Source organism: Megalopta genalis, chromosome 14, assembly GCF_051020955.1.
Source record: "Megalopta genalis isolate 19385.01 chromosome 14, iyMegGena1_principal, whole genome shotgun sequence".
Lineage (NCBI taxonomy): Eukaryota > Metazoa > Arthropoda > Insecta > Hymenoptera > Halictidae > Megalopta > Megalopta genalis.
Genome location: NC_135026.1, coordinates 10,081,403 through 10,103,674, shown reverse-complemented (window position 1 = coordinate 10,103,674; position 22,272 = coordinate 10,081,403). Strand labels below are relative to the sequence as shown.

The following is a 22,272-nucleotide window of genomic DNA, read 5'->3' as shown; positions in this document are numbered from 1 at the left end:
AAAATATAAAGTATATTTATTTCATAATAATTAAAATATAAAGTATATTTACTTCACAATTATTAAAATATGAAGTATATTTACTTTATACTTTATTTGCATTGAAAATAGTTACTCCATTTAAATAAAACTTGCTATACGAATTATCTGCAAGACAGATCATACAAAACACAAATTTTTAATTCTGAAATTGCCATAATTATCAATCAGCAGCTTTGATGTGTCTTTTAAAATTGAACATCCGAGTGCAAAGTGTCAAGATAAGATTCGCAAAGAAACATTCGCTAAAGGTAGAACATACCTCTAAATTCATTCAAATTAATTTCATGATATATCGTTCGCAGAGAATTGAATTCCTTCACGTAACTTCACAGCGGAACCTTATGCGAGATTACATACATGCTGCATTTTCTGCGCTTCTTGTGTCGCCTTGCTCGTGACATTGACACCACTCTCTGCCCGAATATTGCAAATATCTCCGCAATAACTGCAAAACGGATATTTCTACAACCGAAGTCCAGTCGTTTACTCCTTTTGGAATCTAAATTTTCCACTTGTGAACTGCACACTTCGATATTAAAGTGTCAGTTTTAGCGGATGTAAACCTCTAAAACTAATACACGTATATGGCTTTTCTTCTATGTGTGGGTTGTCGTAGTGTGCGGCGCGTTCTCTCCCTTAAGGGATGAAGAAGCGATGGTCCACTCGACACCGAGCCAGAAGCGAGCGTCATTGACGGCACGATAGCTTCTCGCTACCAGGTGTGCGCTGATTAAGTTCGACGATCACCACCATTCATTAAATTTCTTTGAGCGAGCCAGCAGCAACGGCAGCGTATCGGTAGCCAGCCGTGTACATTACCATGGAACACTCCCCTCTACCCTAGGCTCGATTTCTCCCTTCACAGAGCCGGCTACCTCGAGATCGTACAGCCCTGGGTTCGAGTAGAACAACGCCACGCAGCACCGTGCTACGCCGAGGCGAGCGCAAAAAGAAAGGGACTACCTCACTGGCAACAGGGTTTCCCAACCTTCGGGAGCCTTTGTCCTTACCAGAACCGCATGCCTTGACATTACTTGGAATATTAACCCTTTTAGTATATCGGCCCGCACCTTGTAGCGTCATAAGTAAATATAATAATAATAAATATAATAAATATAATATATAAAAATATAAATATAAATATAAAGATAATATAATAAATAAATATTTATAAAATATAAATGTAATATAATAAATAAATATTTATAAAATATAAATGTAATATAATAAATAAATATTTATAAAATATAAATATAATATAATAAATAAATATTTATAAAATATAAATGTAATATAATAAATAAATATTTATAAAATATAAATATAATATAATAAATAAATATTTATAAAATATAAATGTAATATAATAAATAAATATTTATAAAATATAAATATAATATAATAAATAAATATTTATAAAATATAAATGTAATATAATAAATAAATATTTATAAAATATAAATATAATATAATAAATATAATAAATACGTTATAAATAGTCTAATTTCATTACGAGAGAAAAATTAGCGTCACTGTTTTATTCTCTATTTTGTCCTTAATACACTTTTATTTTAAATTATGTAAATATTGCTTTTCGTTTGGTTCTTATGAGCCTTTTTCCAAATCCTAGTAAAATCGTAAAATTCGGCCGGTCATCTTCGCATAAACACCTCTTTTCGCACTAAAAGGGTTAAGAAAAAATCGAGAGAAAGAAAGCGAAAAGTGTGCAGCATTGAGCTTACGGTGTTTTGGAAACGTATAATTTGAGGCAAGACACACGAACTCCTATTTTCTTTTATTTTCATTATCAGGAAATAGGTGTGCATAAATCGGCACAAGTAATTTTGTAACTGGATACAATTTGTGATCAAACAATCACGCGTTGACATAACCTAAAAATTTAATACCTTTTTTGTATTTTCGTAGAAGGAAAGAAATAACAAAATCACAATTGTAACGGAGAAACATTAATGGTTAAATAATAGTTATCCAATTTTTATATAAATGCATGAATTTTTGTATGCATGAAATTTCTAGGTTAGGTTTGAGTTGGTTCTGGGTTATTACAGTCGGAATCGTATGCCTGTCCGGTGGTCTTAAGTTAATAATAATAATAACAATGATAATTTGTCTTGTTTTGAAGAGAGAAACAGCGGGAAATTTCTCAAGAAGATTATAATAATAACAATAACAATAATAATAATAGTTTTGGATTTTGTGTTTATTGTTTCGTTTAAAAAGTTCGCCCGTTATATAGATGCTTACAGATCACTGTCACGCGTTTACAGAAACAGCTTTTTATAGCTTCTTTTTCATCTCGGAAACCAAAGCGGAGCGCCGGTTATATATATAGGGAAAAGTTACTCAAAATAGTGTCCAAGAGAACACACTTCAAGGTCAAGGTCATGGCAGTTGAGGTGATTACTATGTCAACATTTCAGTCCACAAAGGCTTTCATGTACAATAATTACAAAAGAAGTAACAAAATTAAGGTAATGAATAAATAAATGAGAAAATAAATAATGAATAAAAATAAAATATAAATAATATAATTACACAGAATATAAATCATATAATCAAATAGAATATAAATAAAATATAAAATAATAGATTTTTCCCCCTAGTCCTGATTTTTAGAAAAATATCCATGAAAACTTAATTGCAATTGTTTTCACTGTACTATTAAAAATGAACATCCAGAATATAGATAGTACATTCGATGTTTCTACGAATCACCTTTTACGTAGATCATTTTAATCTGCGCAAAAGCTCGCACGACGAGACTAAACGCTGAAAGCTGATGCATCCCCTTTGAGTCGGATTTGGTCTAACCAGATGCGAGGATTACTTTTACTCTTCCAGTTTATGAAGTAGATTGCGTTTTATACTAGTCCACTGGGAGTAATTCCTTCCTCTTAATTCGTTTATATCTCGCGTTTTTCTTGGCGCTGTCCCGAGTGTAGTTTCACCCCCTTAACACGGACGCTCGTCACACGAACTATCCTCCTTGGAGAGGATTTTTGTATTTCTTTCGTGCTCTGCCGGCCGAGACGAAGTAAGCGAATAAGAAACATAAGATAATTTCGCACAGTTTAGATTGAGTAGAACAGTTAATCTAGAACGACAATTAAATCATGTTCCAAGGGGTGATTTATATCCAGGGATGACGAGTGTACAACTTAACCTAGACACCATGTACAGTTTATTCATAATAATTATTTATATTTTTTATTCGTTTGTTTTATTTCGCCTTGGCCTTAAAATATTCGAAACATTCTATTTACATTATTTGAGATTTATGTACAGGTTTATAATATTTTTAAGCCATTATTAAATTTATTGCATTTTGAAATTATCTATTCAATTTATGATAAAATTTAAATGTAAATTCGTATAAAATTATATAGAAATATAAAGTCTATAATTAAATTTATAAGAGAATTAAATTACAGTTTCATAATAAATTTAATATATATTAAATATATTATCACAAATTTATCATAGATTTTTAAATTATTTATTAAATTTACTCGATTAATTTATTAAATTTATTTAATTAAAATAAATTTAATTCTCTTATAAATTTAATAGATACTTTTCTAATTTATTATAAATTTGTATATAAATTTTAAATAACGTAAACGAAACGTTCCCAATATTTGGAGGCCAAGACAAAACAAAACGAACAAATGAAAAAACGTAATTAATTATTACGAAAAAAATGTATTACAGTGTCCGGGTTAAGTTGTATATGTACATTAAATTAAACAAATTCAAAACGACTGAAACATCGAACGATTAGGCGATAGACATGTTTGGGGGTGCGAAAATGCCCTAAAAGCCGCAGAGCTTGCGGGATCGTTACCGATCCGGAGGATGGTAGCGAACTAGTTAATTGTTGGCCGGTGTATTTATAGTAACGCGTGTTTCGTGGCAAAAAGGTGGGTAACCTGCGGAACGTCACGCAACCGTGCCAGTCGGAGGGGTTCCGAGGGATCGAGGAAGGATTGGGAAACCCTGAAGCGGAGGTCGTGCTCGGTTATGCAGCCGGGAGTTTCATTCCGTACCACCGCGTTACCCCAACAAGGAAGCGAAATCAGCAGAACAGTGCGGAGAAACGGTGGAGAGAGAAAAAGGGAAAGAAACAGACAGACAGACAGACAGAGAGAGAGAGAGAGAGAGAGAGAGAGAGAGAGAGAGAGAAGAGAAAGGAACAGGAGAAATGGGAAGGGAGGGAGGGGAAGACGAGCGAGAGAGGGCAGTGCACGCGAGGTGGAGCCGCGGGGCACGCTCATTAGAAATAATAATAATTACGGCGACGCAGGTAATAAATGTTGCATGTTTGCTCGATACGCGGTTAAACGTCAAACTAAGTTAACCATCCACTGCCACCTGATAATCAAATCAATGGGCTGCAATTTAAGGGCAATTTATGTATGTTGCCCTTCGAACAAAAAGGGTGTGCAATAGTGCGCGGTGAAATTTACACGCTGGCTTCCGAACCGAAAACCGTGCGGGACACCATGACATCAGTATAATATTAGGTGTATTAGTATAAGTAATATAGTATAATAATATATATATATTAGTATAAGTAATATAAAAACAACAACAATTTCGAATGTTCAAGAAACTGTCTCCGCTAGCGTAACGTGATCCGTTCGGATCACGCTCGCACGTGCCGGAACCAATGTTTACTTCTGTAAGTTTCGCAATACCAGCTAGTGTTGCAACCAATTTTTGTTTAACAGAAAGTTAAGATTCCACTCTTTAAAATGCGACCAAAGTTAATACCGCAACCCGGAGCATTTATAATTGAAAAATGAAACGGATAACCTGGTATTTGATAACTCAAAATTTCTTCAGATATAGTGATTAGTACTTTTGTCTTATAAATTTAAAGACATGTCAGTATTGCATTATCCTAATAATAATATTATCCTTAATACTATTTGGTATAAAATATTAGAATATTTGAATGAATGAATTAGAAATGTAACAAAGCGTTGTTGAGATCGATACAGCTCATTATTTACTAAATACAGGTTAAATACGCGTCAGTGGATAGCTGAAATTCTCTTGATTAAAATGAAACACAATGAAAATCTATGTTTACTGATGATGGTATTATTACACATTTTATTTTCAGTAATTTTTGTCTCACTCCTATAATTGTAAGACCAATGGATAGCTGAGATTCTTCTGATTGAAATGAGGCCAAACACGATAGACATTGGACTACGTTTATTATAAGGGGTGGGTCGCAAATAACTTTTATACTATGCTTTTTATGAAAATTTTTCAAGTACATGGTTTCAGAAGTGAGTAAAGGTTCTTCTACGTAAAGAGATTTTCAAGTTTTCGTGATCATAACCAATTGCAAGTAATTTGAGGTGTGCGATTTACGTGATTCACCCTGTACAAGAATGAGCTATTCAATGAACGGAGTCAGATTTTCATCGTGTTTGGACTCATTTTAGTCGGAAGAACCTCAGCTGTTCAGCGGTGTTACAATTATAGGAGTAAGACAAGAATTTTCTATAAGCATAAATTTCTATTGTATTTATGACTTATTTCAGTGAAGAGGATGTCAGCTATCCATCGATGCAACAATTCTAAGGATAAGGCGATAATTACGTCTCTTCAAAAGCTTCATTGCTTTCTTTTATTTGCAACTCCCTTTTAAATTGTATTTACTTGAAAATGAATACTGAAAACAACACGGAGCAACAAGAGACAAAAAATAGCACCCTTTCATAATTACAACGATACTGCTCTGCTGCTTCTACCTCTTTTTTACCAAGCGATTTCTTACTTCTCTAGAGTTCGTATTCCTCCCTAAAACTCGATCAACTAAAGCAGGCATGCTCTCCGAAGATCTCGCGACGAATTTGCACGAAAACTCAAAACAGAGATGAAAGTATTGCGAAAGGATCGCGGCGTCGTGCCTCCTCTAGATGAGAAAGTTCCGGCGGAGGCGTGGGTCCTGAGCATTAGAACTTTCCTGTTGGAAAGTTGGCCCGGACTTTGGAGACTTTTCGCATTGGTGCACGACAACAAAGCCTGCGGGGCGGCCGGCCGACGAGAAACTTTTCGAATGAAACGAAGAGACAAATGCAGCAGGGTCATTACCGGTGGAACCGTTAACCTCGGAGCTCGCTGCACCCGCGATCTAGCGGCCGATGCATCGTCGACGTTATTTCAGGAATTCGTCGGAGACGAGGGTTGGGTCGTTAACCCGTGGCACAAGACTACGTGGATCGACAGGCACGATAACGTCCCGAACCACCCGATAACTGTCCGAATCGTTGCACAGCGGTTCCAATCGCGATTCTAGTGGGTCAAACGACTTGAAACGATCCGTGTTATATCTAGACTGCGGATTTTACAGTTCCAATTCGAGATAGTAGAGATTTTGAAAGAATTTAACATTAAACAAACCTGCCACGGTCAAAATGACAGGTTTCTAATTTGATAATTCTACGAACTTAACAGATTTTACCATAGGTAATGCTTGGATGAATTACATAATTCATAATAATAATAATTATGAATTATTCATAAAATAATTATAATTCATAAAATAATAGAATTCATAATAAACACTTTACAAATCCAAAGTTAGTTCGGTCTTCTTACTCTCTACTTTTTCTTCTTCTTCAAAGAAATAAAAAATCCTTGTAATTCTAACTTTCTAATCAGTAATTTGCAAAACGAGTTATACAGGACGTTACTTTCGGGAAATGGGGGGGTTCCTGAGGTCATTTGAAGTAACTTTTTCCTTAACAAAAATGCAATCCGTGGCTTTGTTTACGAGTTATTAATTAAAAACACTGACGAATAAGAGACGAGCTCAGCCGGCGCTAGGCAACTGAGCCAACGAGCGGCCGTAGCCCAAATCCGCTGATTGGCTCGGCCGCTTCACGCCAGCTGATCTCGCCTCTCATTGGCCAGTGTTCTTCGTTAATAACTCGTAAACGAAGCCGCAGATCGCATTTTCGCTAAGGAAAAAGTTACTTCAAATGACCTCAGGAACCACTCCAACAAAAAGTTTCACCGTTATCGGTGCACGTCGCGAATAAATTCTTACTATATGGTACGGTTGATGCGTCTTAAAGTCTACCGAAGTCAAAGGGTCAAAGTTTACCATGCAAAGGTAAAATGATTGTAACTTATTCGTTTAAAACAGTCTGATACAATCGATCATTATACATCACCTATCAACGTAAAGAAAACCCAGGTAGAAAATTGATTGATTTGAAGAAACGAATGGTCAAAGCTCAGTTCCGCACATTGGCTTGATCGTCTAGGTTTGAAAAGAGAAGCCATCATGCTTGGAGTGGTGCTGTCAGCGGACAGGAAGAGGAGTCTGCGATGAAGAGGCCATTAGCCAAGTTCGAGAAACGCTCGAATTTTCTGCGGCCGTGTTCTTCGGCCCCCGACACGAAGTCAAAAATCGAAGACGCGTGGGAAGGGAGGCTACGGTCCGGAAGATCGTGGTGGAGGGAACGAGGAGAGGCTTTAAAGAGCCGAAGTGAGCCTTCTCTCGCAGGGGGAACAGGTTCCCGGCATGGTTACCGCGTATTCACCGAGCTGAAAACCTTGAGCACCACGAACGAAGAGAAAGAACCGTCTCTGCTCCTCTCTGTTCCATGATGCTGCCGATGTCGGTCCTGCTGGCTGCTGTGTCTCGGCCAGCGGTTTCTCTCCGCACAGACAGACGATACGATTGAAAAATTTGAACTGGAATGATGAACGCGGTGTGCTCGATTGTCATCCTTTTCTGGAGCAAAATCATTTGAACGTCTAACCGCTTAGCGATTTGAATCGTGTCCCTTAACGCCGCACGGTGGGGTATTTGTCGAATTTAGTCGGCCAAAAGTCGATTTTGTCAAACTCGTCGTAGATAGAAATTAGTTTTTACTTAGAAAGTACAAATTGTTGGGGGAAGATAAGCCGGAGATTTTCTTTCCGTCTTTCCCTTCCATGCAGAAAATTAGTCATTTTAATATGTGCATTTTGTCACAGTACTTCTGCCTTTTTTGGTGTCTTCCGCGTTTGCAAAGTTCGAAGAGCGAGCTCTATTTTGAATGATTTTTAATAGTTTTGTAATAGTTTATAATGATTTTTAATAGTTTTGTAATAGTTTTTAATACTTTTTAATAATTTTCAAAAATTTTACATGGTTCTTTTATGATCTAACAGTTGTCTATACAATGAAAATAATAATAATATTTGTGTTTTAAGATTTATAAAATTACACTCTGCTAAAATACTGTTAAAATAACCATCCACTGAATGATAAAAATAATATTTCGAATACTTTATTAATAATTCGTATTTGTTTATAATTACTTTGTCTAAGTTAGAACATTATAAACAAATTAATATATTAATATATTAATTAATATTAATATATTAATATATTAATTAATATTAATATATTAATATATTAATTAATATTAATATATTAATATATTAATATATTATTTTTTGCAATATATTATTTATTACATATTGCATTAGATTGCTATATATATAGCAATCTAATGCAAAAAATTTAAGTGGCGCGAAATTTAAAAGTAACACTCAAAAATAAACATCCTTCATAATAACCGTAATATTGTGGTTCTCTTAACCGGGAAATATTTCTTCTACTGTTTACGCAGCGTGGATTGTAGCACGAGTTAAATGTTAATGTTTCAATACTGTTAAACAATCGGCAGCGTTGAATAGCAAAATCAGAAAGACAATTACCCACTAAGAACGGTTTTCCTCGGGTTCTGCGGCGGAATGCGAGCTATTCAGTGATACCAGGTTGAGGCAACGAGGTTAATCGCAACTACATACATACATACTTGCATCCAGAGCCGTTCCGCGGCAAAAAGCCGAATGAACTTTCTGTTCAAATCGACACGTTTACAATGGTTACACAACGTTGGCGATCGTTTCAGAAAACCAGTCGTAGAGCAGACGACGAAAACGTTTCGAGCGAAACCATTGACGATTCGTGCCTAACAAATTACTGCGAACAGTGGGAGAACATGCTAATTGTCGGAGAATTAGCGCAGTAATTAAAATGCAGTTAGAGCCGCACTTTAAAATGCATTCAACCGTTCGATTTCCATTATATGTACTCGAAACATATAACGATGCAAACTAATGAGAAGTTACGAATACGTCCGATTTAGATCTAACTTCAAGGAATATAACCTTAGATAAAATTTTTTCGTAATATTCCGCTATGTTTTCGGGTTATGTCAAGGTTACTCTTCGGAGTTTTATCCAAAAAATCAGTTCCAAAGTTTTCAGTTAATTGCTACAAATTATTCAGTAAATTAACGATATTTATTGTTGAGTCAATTAAGTCATTTATTTATTGTTAAGTCAATTAACAATATTTGTGCCCCAAACGGAACCGAGCTCCGTCATCCGAGCGTTAGAAGTGGTCACCCTTTGTTATTTCCAAGCGCCTCATGTTTCTATCTTTATCTCTAACAATGTGTAATATAAACCCTCAGCAAAACGCATAAGGCGATATCAAGGACAAAATAAACAAACACGGACTGCAAACAGCATCGGCTTATCGCCGGGCTCGTATCCGTACCTCCGTACGGACGAAAATGTGACGGAGGCTTCAAATCGCACAGATTCGTAATTTGTGATTTAACAACTGGATCTTTGTGCTAAATAAAAACGGTCTGCGTCGATCGCAAGTAGTAGAAACAAATAAAAAGTTATTTATGTCTTCGTTCATTTTAATTGACTAAAAAAAAATAATAATAATTCTTAATTTTATTCAATCTCTTTGCCACTTGATTTTGTCATAATAAATACATAAAGTCTGCAGCCTTTGTTTGAAGAGTTGTAATAACGTTGCTCTTTTCTCTTCGCAAAATGTAGATGAACCTGTGCAACCATTGTAATTCAACATATTATGCACAATATTCATCGAATATTGTATTATTAATTGTATTATTAATATATATATAATATATATATTAATATTAATATAATATTAATATATAAATATTATATTAATATAATTTTAATATATAAATATTATATTAATATAATATTATAATATATATACATATGTATATATTAATTATTGTATTATTAATATATATATATATATATATATTATTCATGCATAACGTATTTATACACGGTAGGAAACAAAAGTAAGTGGACAGGTAGAGAAAAGATTGAATGAAATTCGATCATAAACATTTTTTCTTAGAGCTGATTGTTACATAACAGTATTTGTGCGAGTGAATTTATAAAGAACAATGTACACTCTGTCTATTTTTTATTGTAGTGTTTGTGCTACCGTTTCAAAGAGCCACAATCGAGCGGTGCTTTATAATACAGTCGGTGCACAAAGTGTTCGTAACATCTTTTAAACGGAATAACTTTTTTATAATCGAACCAAGCGATCGAAATTTTGTTAGGATGTTAGAGGGATTAGTTTACTAGACAATGGCTGAAAAATTCTTTTCAAAGATTGCAATTATTTGGCATGATTAAGGAATAAAAGGAATATTTTTTCAACCTTTTTATCTGAATCTGCAATCTGAATTTTTAAAAAATGCATTTTCCAGATCTTGGTAACTTATATGTGCGTTGAAAATTTCATCGAAATCGTGTTCTCCAAATGCTCCGTCGTCTATTAAGAGAAAACAATGGAAATCCAACAAATTCTTTTAAAGTATTTTTTTTATGATTCCATACAACAATAATAAACATTGAGAATTTTTCTAGAACTAAAAAATACGGATCATACCACAAACAAAGCGGTTCAACCGCGATGATACGAAAATTATACAAATCAAAAGTTCTTTTACTTAATGTTTATATCAATACAAGTCTGAATGGGCGTCTAAAGTGAACGAGCAACCGTTTCCTGAATTAGTGCTCGGCAAGGATGACCTACGCGTTACTATATGTATGTATGTATGTACAAGGCGAACGTCCTAATTATATCAACAAAAACCATGACGCGATGGCAGCATTTCTGCCATCGATATGAGCCGTGCCAGAAAAAAAATCGTGTTATAAGTACACCGTGTTGTAGAAGGATTGTTATAATTTTCACACAGTGTTTATATCGAAACCGTGTTCCCAAAGTACCGTGTTAACAGATAGCAACAAAAAGATATCACAGTTTGAAATTAACGTGGTATTTATTTATTTAACATTGTAACCAACGATTCGGTGCGGTATCAGGTGCTGCGATAAAATGGAAATCAAGTTTATGACAGGAAAAGTGAATAGCAAAAGCTATTTACTTACTAGCTATTTAATTTAATTAATTTAATTTAATTAGTTTATTTATTTATCTACAGTACGGTTCAGGTGAACAATATATGTGAAGTTGTTTTGAATTTTGTGGTATTGCCTGCAATTATATCAATTTTTTGTATCGTTTGTATTATTTGTATTTTTTGTATATTATTAAGGAATAAATAAACACCGTACACCAAAACGGAATTGCTGGAGAAAAATAAATTTTCAGCGGGGTAATACCGCAAAGAACACATTGTAAAAGTAGAAAAAGAGTACTTACAAGAGTACTAAAGAAGAAAGATACTAAAAGAAGAAACAAAACTGTTCAGCGAAATTATACAATAACTTGAGGAATCTAGATTAAGACTATAATGTTAAATCCATAGCGTTTGGAACAGATAATTTAATGTAAAAACTATTATATATATATAATTAATTATAATAATTAATAATAATATAATAATTAATGTGACTTTTATTTATTTAACATTATAACCAAGGTTTCTCCATTTCTAATTTATTTCTTCAATGTCGTATCTGCTTAATAGCAATTAGTTGTAATATATATATTACATTAAAGAAATAAATTATAAATGAAGAAACCTTGGTTATAATGTTAAATAAATAAAAGTCACATTAATTATTATACTATTATTAATTACTATACTATTTCTTTTGCCGCGGACTGTAGGCGAGTCGACTGTACAAATAAACAAATAAATGAATTCCATGTTCCGCGCGGCCGCTTCCCGAAAATCGTACGAAATCGACGGCGCAGCGTTTCGGTGCAGCAAACGGCCGAGGCGCATAAGACAAGGGGTTCTGTGCATCCAGTGATTTCCCTCGCCTTACGCACCTGATAGAGTCGCCCCCACGCTCGTGTTCCCTCAAACACAAGATGGCGCGGAGTGGTGGGGCCCCGAACGAGTCCCTGTTCTCTCTCGGTTCAGTCGTTGTTCGAACGCCGGGCCCCGACGTCGCTCGGCTTCAAACGAATCCCCGGACCCTCGACGATTCGAAACAACAACGTTCCGTTTCCGCGTACGGCTCTGACCGAGACGGGAACAAAAGAAGGAGGGAACCCCGTGACGGAACAAACAAGACGGGAAACGGTGTGCGAGAATCGGAGACGCGCGAGAATCCATCATCATCGTTTTCTCTCTCTCGATTCGGGTTTTGGCGACCGCGTCGAACTGGGAACCGTGTATCGATTACGGATCGTCGGTGAGAGAGATCGACAGTCGGGGGAAAGAAAAAGGTGAGCCGTGTGAGAGTTCGCCAGGAGAAAGGAGAGGGGATCCCGTGTGAACAAGAGAGAAGAGGCGAGAAAGAGAATTTTTCGGGGAACCGCGGCGACGCACACAGCCAGGCGCTCGCAGGACGAAGAAAAAGCTCGATCGACCAATAAGCGCGTGGTTCGCGCGCGCGATTGGCCCGTGGGAATACAAAACGAGCATTATCGGCCGAGTCCTAGCCTCGCTCCTCCGCTCCGTGGATTTCGGGAACGGGTTTTAGCCGGCCAGCGCTGATCTCGAGAAAGGTATTGTTCTGCAATCGGCCGCGATTCATTTATATTCATCGTTACCGTCTCTCTCTCTTTCTCTCTCTCTCTCTATGCATAATGCGTACGTACGCGATAGTGATCGCGATCGGTGCGTTTTCCGATATGGAATTTACAGTGTGTGTTCTGTGGAAACGGATCTTGAGCCTCCCGAAAACTCGACGACGCCGGCCGAAACATTTGAATCGCGCGCGCGCGCGCAAACATTTTCGCGCAGCCACGTATCTTTTCGCGTCGATTCGGCCGTCGACTTTGTGGTTTTACGACTGTAATAATTGCCAGGAGACTCGTAGATCGCTTGGAACGTGTCGGAGTTATTAATGGAAGATTGAAATTGCTATTTGTTCAGACGCATTTCGACGAACGATGAGAATTTTGATTTTATACGAAAGTCCGACCGTTAATTTCGAAGATGCGCTCTGTGGTCTTCTAATTGTCTTCTGATTGCTTGTTCGTCGGTATCTGTTGAAGATCAAAGTTGCGAGAGATTTTACCGCCATTGAACTATAATTTTTATTCGACACAAAAATGGACATCGTGAATTTCAAGGTGCCATATCGAAAGCTTTTCGTTAAAAATTACACGAAATTTAATGTGCCGAAGAAAAGCTCCGAGAAGGAGCTTAACCTCCAATAAAATCACATAATGTTCCCAGAAATATTTGTTTCGGTAGATATATATAGATATACAATCTAATCGTAAATTAGACTCCTTGCGTAATTCTTTGTTTAAAAATTTCCCTTGTAAAAAGGAACTAGATTTATTTTTATGATCCTTTTTTTTTTGCTTTTAATAATTTCCGTAGTAAAAAGGGACTCGTTTGTGTATCTTTTTCAACCCTAGAACGACCCTTCTGGGGATGCCGGTGACCCCACAGAACTTTTAATTCGTCTGTCAACGTGCAAATAAATACTAAAACATTGATGTTCTATGTTACATAACCTATAATATATAATAATATATATTATATATTTAGGTCATTATACAATATATTACAACGCAACCCCATAATGTTACTTACGCCGGAAAGTAGAAGGTGTTGTTATAGGATTAATAATTCCCTTAGTAAAAATAATAGATTTTAATGACAGAATATTGAAATTTTGATTTCGAAGAAACTAAAATAACATTCATGTTTGTTTCGTTATTGTACGCGAATAAATAAGAAAGCGATAATCTTTTTACATCGAATCATTCCGTCAAATTAACGCTTTTATAATAATAGAAAGTCGAGTATTTTTCCGGTTTATTGTTCTTATGGGGCGGTTCTTTCAGTCGAACGCTGCGCATCGAAGTAGAAAGGAAAGAACCATCGGTGCCCGATTTTCCTAGAATTTCTAGTCGCGAACAACCGTCTCCTATGATCGATTTATCTCCGAGCCGAATCGTAAGGATGTAACACAGCTCGGAACACTCGGATGTGGATGGTTTACAATGTACATAATCTCGCGCATAGTGACACAGAAAAGCCAGCTCTGACACGTAGAATATTCGGCGTTCGGGTCGAAATACTGTTTATGTTTATGTCGGTGCTCGTACACCGACGTTTGAGCCGTTTATTTTGAAAGTGGCATAAGTCCACTTTACCGTAATGAAAAGTGGTGATTTTTTAATGTTTATACGAAATTATCTATGCTGAGAAAATTATTATATTTAATAATAATAATATAATAATATAATTATTATATTAATTATATTATAATAATGATATAATATATTAATTATTACATTAATTATATTATAACAATAATTTAATAATATTATTATTATATTAATTATATTATAACAATAATATGATAATATAATTATTATATTAATTATATTATAACAATAATTTAATAATATAATAAAATTATATTTATCCTGAGATAACAAATGCAAGTAAATCTTCTCGAAAGTTAGCATCCATATTTTTAAACGTGTTAGAACGCAAACCCTTAAATAGAATATATTTAAGTCGATATTATCGACTTAAAAACAAAGTGACTTATGCCACTTTCAAAATAAACGACTCATTTCTAGCCGACTGCGAAAACGGAACAGGTTGCAGAGACCACAAGGGTTATACACGGCCACTGTGATTTCGATGATTCTCTTTCGTGCGAAACACGTGCCGCGTTAACGAATCATTAACCGTCACGGTCCACGAGTGTGCGCGTCTTATTAAGGCCGTGTTCAATCGACCCCAATTGCTTGGACTGCCCTTTCGGATCGATTAATTGCATATTCGTCGAGAGATCGGGTTCACAAGAAATGGCCGATACACGAACTGCTGAAATGCTGGGAATCCAATGGTTAGATCTGGGACGATCAATTATTTTATCGGAGTTCGATTAACCGATTACGACAATTTCTATTTATTATCGGCATAGCAGAAATGTTGTGTATTGATGTTTTGTCACTGGTTTATTTTCGTCGTCAATTTCTTGACGCCTATTTAACGTGTTCGTTACCCCTTTATTGATGTATTAGCAGCATTTATTGCATCATCCATTTTAAATGTTTTTGGAGAATTATTGCTGGACTGCGGACCTTTGTACAAAATGAAAATGTTTATTAAATAGATATTTATATATATATAGCATTTCTCTTGTTGATAGTTGTAATAAATAGAAAAGAATAGAGAATGATTCTTAAAATTTTTCAATGACAGTTTGATGGTTCTCCTGGTTATTTTTATATAGATGTATGAAATTTGCAGTCTTATTATTATGTTATTAATGTAACATAAATGAAATCGGTTTTTAATAGAAAATGATCGGTTAACCTTTCGCAACTGGCATTCGATAGAAAACACCGTCAGTAACACTATTATCGATCTTTTGTATATGCCTATTTTTACCAAACCAATCTTATAATAAATAATAATAAATTTTATAATTATAGGAAAGGTTAAGAAGTCAATTGAAGGAGAGCGATTGAAAGTAATTTCAAATACAAATTTTAGCGTCTTTTAACCCCTCTGGCAAAAACAGCGTTAAATTTTAAAGGGTGTCTTTTGATCCGTTTGGTAAAAATAGTGTTATTTGCTAGTTAAAAATTCAAAGTCTGTCCTTTGATCTCTCCGGTGAAGATGACGTTGAAAGAAAATTTTAGGAGATCTTTTGTCTGCTTTGTGGTAAAAATACTGTTGAATTAAAATCTTAAAAGGCGTTTCGTAAGCCACCTGGCAGGAATAGATAAAAATGCTGTTGAATTAAAATAATTTTTGAAAGTCCTCTGACTCAGACTGAAATCGTCTCCGTTCCTAGAAAATTCTCAGTCGGAAACGACGTTAAGTACTATTGTACGAGGTATGGTGCCGGGAGGAAAGGAAACCGTGAGTCAGACTGTAAATAAGATAGAAACTCGACGAGAGTAGGAAAAATAGTGAACCAAAGAACGTGACCGTGCAACGATATTTAAATACCACAATAAAGATAAATGCGAGACCAGCGTCAGATACGGGTTTACATTTTACGGTTCCCAAAACAAGAAGAGATTTGGAGAATGATTACAATTTTTACAGTCCACCGTTCGAAGCTTTGAAACTACATGATCTACAATTTTCTGAGAAAGACGTCTCAACAACGATCGCGAAACTCCTTTATAGCGGCCAAAATGATATCTTTTTTAGGTTTTATATTTTGAAAAATATTTTTCCATACATTTATTCAGAATCCTTCAAAGATTCAAAATCCAAAATAATAGTCACTTTAAATAATTATATGCGCGAGGAGGATTATATTAAAACCAAAATTCGGAAATTCAAAGTGAAAACGATTAATCCGAGAACTCATTATGAGGCATGACATAACAGGTTTCTATTAATGTTTTATATATATTAATAAGTATGTTCTCATTATTTAATTAGTTCCTAAACTTTCTATAATCCATGTACGAGTGTCGCAATATTTAAACAATCCAAACTTTGGCAAGGGTTTTATAAAAATCATTAGAAGTGTTAGACATTGGACTTATTTCATCTAAAAGCTTAGGACAATTATAAAAAAGCAGTACGTAAATTTCAAGTGCTAGTGTCTGCTACCTTTAAAGTTAAGCAAATTTTAAGAAACAGATGCCCGCAGTACTAGAGAAAATTTCAACGATTTTTCATACATTTCTGATGATCCGGCAAAGGTTCATTAGTATCTATTTTTTTTTTGCAAGTATTAATATATAAAAAAATAGAAACAAAATTTTTCTTATAAATAATCGAATTTCGATATTTTTTACTTCATAATATTACAGTTGCCGAGACGAATTTTACTATGCTACAACTGTGTAATGTAATCAGATTTAGGTAGAAATATTTGAGAAAGTATTGGAAATAGTTAATGAAATGCTCTCGTTTGTATGAAATAACATTTCAAGATACGTTTGACGTTACAGAGATTAATACATGTATTGAAAATAGTTATTTATATTGTGGAAAAGAAAATTGAAGCGACATTTTCTTAAGATGTACTGGAAATAATTATTTGAAATTCTATTTCTTACGTTTGATATTTATGAGAGAAAATAAATCTTTCTCTTATAATCCTTAAGTTATACATATTAGGGGCAGTTGGTAATATTTTCAAAGTTTGAAGATCACAAAACCCTTCTTAAATCAAGTTTCCAATTTTTGCATTACGTTTATAATGAGGATTATACTTTCGCCATTACATTAATTACAATTAATTAAATTACATTTCGCCATTATCTGTTTCTTTATTTTTGTATCTATTTCTTCCTATCTTACTTTATAAGTTACTTACTCTAGTTGTGCTTCAATGAAGTACTTCAGATACATATTGTAAAATATACATTTTAAACACTTATTGCATATTTGTAGCATGAATTAAGTACTTGAACTTTCTTTCTAAAGCAGAAAGAAATTACTATTTCGAATGAATCATATATGTGGCACAGTCGAGAGATATCGTAATTCCAAATATTTGTATTTCTTAGTTGATATATACATATTTACCTATGTCTGAACGTAACGACACGGCGGTTCAATTAAACCCGAGCCAAACAAGTCCAAACATCGCCGCAAATCCGATCGCAAACACCGAAGCACCCGGCGCTGTTCGCTCCCCGGATTAGCGGGAGACGCCGAGACACTAAAACACGACTATGCCGGTCAAACGTTCCGCGATGATGGTTTAAACAGGCTCGCGGAACTCCGCGCCATAAATCTGTGCGCGACTTAGCGAAAGCTGCCACGAATGAAAAGCATAAACACCGGCCGACTCGTCGTAGTCGGTCCTAAGCTTCCCCGAAAGTTTCCATTGTTCGCGAAAGCCCGCCTCTTTGTCAAGCGATTGTTTCGAGCGGGAAGGGACGCCGCGGTTCGTCGGCCAGCAGAGGATAATCTTGAAAGGTAAAATCGGAGCCGGTTCGAACCGACGAATGTTATCGATGGCCCCGGAAAGCAGTTCGGCCCGCAGGATCGGTGTGTGCAACGGTCCTTCGGTGCCAGGTTTCGGAGATAACAGTCTGATAACAGAGAACCCTGCCGAGATCTACATGTACAGGGTGTTCCAAAAGTTACTGAAGATCGAGAAACGAGGGATTCCCGAGGCCATTTGAAGCAAGTTTTTCTTTAGCGAAAATGCAATCCGCGACTTTGTTTACGTGTTATTAACGAAAAACTGGCCAATTAGAGGCAAGATCAGCTGGCGCAAGGCGACCGATTGGCTTTTATGCCATGCATATGTACTCACTTCAATACCATTTTTACCAAAGGAGTCAAAAGACACCTGTTAAAATTGTAATTTAATCCTAATTTTACCAGTGGGATTACAAGACATTTTGTGACAATTTTAAAAAAATTATTCTCGCTTAATCGCTCTTCCTTAAGAATTTTTTCAACTTCTCTTACAATGACTGCAAAATTAATTTGGTAAAAATACGAAAATGTAGCGCATACAAAAGATCGGTAAAAAGAAGTGTTAAATTACACTCACTAATTTTAACAGAATTACATTTATAATCACAAAATCAATTACCAGGTGAAACAATTAATTATCTTGTAACTTCATTTGAAGTTCAAATATTTTACATCGAAGATGATCGTTGTATAAAGAAAACGGCGTGGATTTTAATGAAAATAAATATTAATTCTTCATATTCGAATTATTTCAAAAATGAAACACTGAACAATCGTAGTACCATTTTATTTGTAAAATCAACAGTGAGTATTTATTTTCTTTAAACAGAAAATTTGTTCTACGAGACTTGTTGGACGAAAACATAACCTATATATTATAAAACATAACCTATATAACCTTAAATATACCAATATTTCCGACTATGATTTAGCAAAGGAATAAGTAGTCTCATAAGTGGTTGGGATAACTATAATATAAGTTTTTCGTCTGTAGGAAATTTATTGTAGAAAATGCATTTTAGGGTTTCTTCCTTCAGAAAACAGGATGCAGTGATTTAAGTGACTCGTCCGGGTTCCGCTAGTGACTTGCTAGGAAACTGAAGGCTTACCGGAGATTGGGCGGAATTGTTCCATCACTTCATTAGTTTGACCTGTGCAAGGTCTTCCGTGTCTCGTTCTTTGGACATCTTATCATTCGTCATGGGTTTTGGAGGAATTAGTTCTCAAATTGGTGATTCTATTCGTTTTACAGTAGTAGCTGTACATTCATTTATATATTTATTAATGCTTTAAACCAGATGGTTTACTACGACTTACAAATACAGGATTGTTATAAATAATTCTTAACCTTACTTTACGATTTGATTCAGATTCGTCAAGTGCCTCTACAAAAGAGCAAGCCTCCGTAGCACAGGAAATGTAACTTCAAAAAGTACAACTCTTGGCAAAAAGTAATCAATCAAACAGATTAATCATGTCATTTCCCAAGTTGTAAAATACTAAAACTGTTTCATATTAACAAACATTAACGATGTTCCTGACTTATTTTTATCATAAGGAATTATTCACACAGCAAAATAAATTTTTTAATTTATAAAGTTTTAAATTGGTTTTACAGAAAATAATCAACATTATAATTATTAAAACTATATATTGATATAGTATATTTGAAATGGAAATCTTTTCCATTAACGATAGATGGCAAGTGTGATGACAAAGCTCGACAAAGAAAATGTTAATGTAAAAGCGAAAGTATAATCCTCATTATAAACATAATGCAAAAATTGGAAACTTGATTTAAGAAGGGTTTTGTGATCTTCAAACATCGAAAATATTACCAACTGCCCTTAATACTGCCCCTAATATGTTACTTAAATTTCTAATAATTTTATTAATTAATTATTATTTAATTAATTATTATTAATAATTATTTATTTATTAATAATTATTTATTTATTATAATTATTTATTAATTTTATTATTTAATTATTTTAGATTTGATAAAAAGTCAGCAGCATTTATTATTTTCTTGAGATATATATAAAAATCGTTTCCATCACACAGCTTTTTGTTTTGAATTAACGCTAGAGATGTGCGAGAAATGATAAGGTTATAAAAACTCCTAAATGAAAATAATACATCACGCAAAGAGAACATACTTTATTTTAAATTGTAAAAAATCCCGACTCTATCGGGAATCCCGAACATTCTCAGGAATCTGCGGGAACCGGTCCCTATCCCGAAAAAAATTCCCGTCCCGACCCGTTCTAATTAACACTAATATTATTTGTATACCAATCATATTCACGATATCGATTAAATATATTTTGCCGAGCGTAATATAAGGCTCATCGTATATCTTGGACAACGGATACCCGTACAATGCCAGACCGGGAAGGTCTGAAGTTCGTGAAAACATTGTGTCTGAATCTTCAGGTACGGCAACGACGCGGTCATAAAGCAGTTCAGGTAACGGGTAGGACCCCTAGCTTTTACCTCGAAGGAGGGTCCAAGGACACCAACATTTTTCCATTTAGAAAAGTTTGAATGAGAAGAAGTACATAATATGTTACGGGGAAATTTTGTTGAGAGGCTTTAGAAAATTCGGGCCCTGGGTCCCAATTGTTGGGCCTGACGATACCAGATTGCGAATTCCGTTTCGTCATCGATTCTTCACAAAACTCACTACGCAAGCTCAAGAAAATTTGCAAGCTTTCTCAAATAAAATAAAATGTTACAGAGAGGTCCAATACAATCTTTGCTATCAGTCCCACAATATCTGGTCCCGAAAATGTCTTTTGAATTTTGTTTCGTTGTCATCGATGTTTTACAGAGATCGCTGACAAAGTTCCAGAAAAATTCTGAAACTTCAGAATTCAGTATTAGAAAATACTCAGGACCTCGATAAAATTTGGGCCAGGCAATGTTACACTGCGAATTCTGCTTTGTCATGCATGCTCCATAAAACTCACTGTCAAAGTTTAAGGAAAATTCCAAACTGTCACTGTAAACAAATTCTCAGAAGCCCAATAGAATTTGGGCCCTGGGCCCCAATCGTTGGGTCTGGTAATGTCAAATTGCGATTTCTATTTCGTCATCGATACTTCACAGAGCTGACTACTAAATTTCAGGGCCTTGAATTAGGCATTAGAGACTGAAAAAATTTGGGCCTGAAAATTCTCCGATTTAGGGTAACTCTCTACGGGCTTTCCCATGTCTCCGCGGGCCTGCGCAGGTATTTTCGAGCACCCTGTGCACATAAACTGCTGAGGGTGTTATCTGTAGGCTCGAGGAACTGGCGAATGAGCCACTGTGTGCCTAGGAGATCCAAGGTTTGTCAAAGATAGTGTTGTTTCCATAAAATCGTCTCGAACGGAGCTGCGTGGGCCGCATACCGCGGCGTTTCGCACCGGCCCCTGAAATTCCATCCGTTTCATTCCACGTCCAAGCGCGTTTAATATGAAATTGACCCGCGTGGAGAGAGGTCCCGGATCCCGTCGTCTCGCAGACGTTACTCGAACAAGAGAGAAACCTCTGTTTCTTCGATCCCGGGCCCGGCATCCAATGGACGCTGAGTAACAGTTCTGAATTCCACTTTGTCGTTACTCATCGATTTCTTCGTAATCGAATGGCAAGAGCGACTGGGAGAACTATTTGAACTGCCACGAGGCGTTCGGAAACGTCTAGGATGCCTCATCGGAGCCAATTTTACGGATTGAATGGTCGAAGAGTTCGTAGAATCGTTGGAATCGAATGTTTTGGGGAAGACAGTTACAAGAAGTTGGTACTGGACGTTTCAAAATTCATGTGAACTTCTAAAAGCGTTTGTTTTATCACCTGTATCATCTTAACGGATGCTTAGACGCTTATGCGATTGATGTAATGAAGATTAAAGGATGTTGCTACAGGTCGTTTCAAAATACGATATGATATTTAAAAAATGCATATGTAATAGCTTACATAATCTTAACGGATATTTAGATGTCATGTAATAGTCAAAGGATATGACAAAGATTAGAACAAA

At 35.3% G+C, this 22,272-nt stretch overlaps 2 protein-coding genes across 7 annotated transcripts in view; one reads left to right on the top strand and one right to left on the bottom strand.

The window, feature by feature from the left end:
- The window catches only part of spg (dedicator of cytokinesis spg), a 169,757-nt gene that overhangs the window by 46,869 nt on the left and 100,616 nt on the right, over positions 1 to 22,272 (bottom strand). The gene's annotated exons all lie outside the window — the stretch shown is intronic.
- The window catches only part of Inx3 (innexin 3), a 58,768-nt gene continuing 48,769 nt past the window's right edge, over positions 12,274 to 22,272 (top strand). The window contains exon 1 of the mRNA XM_033479577.2: positions 12,274 to 12,871. The gene's annotated coding sequence lies outside the window, so the exon portion shown is untranslated. The remainder of the gene's footprint in view (positions 12,872 to 22,272) is intronic.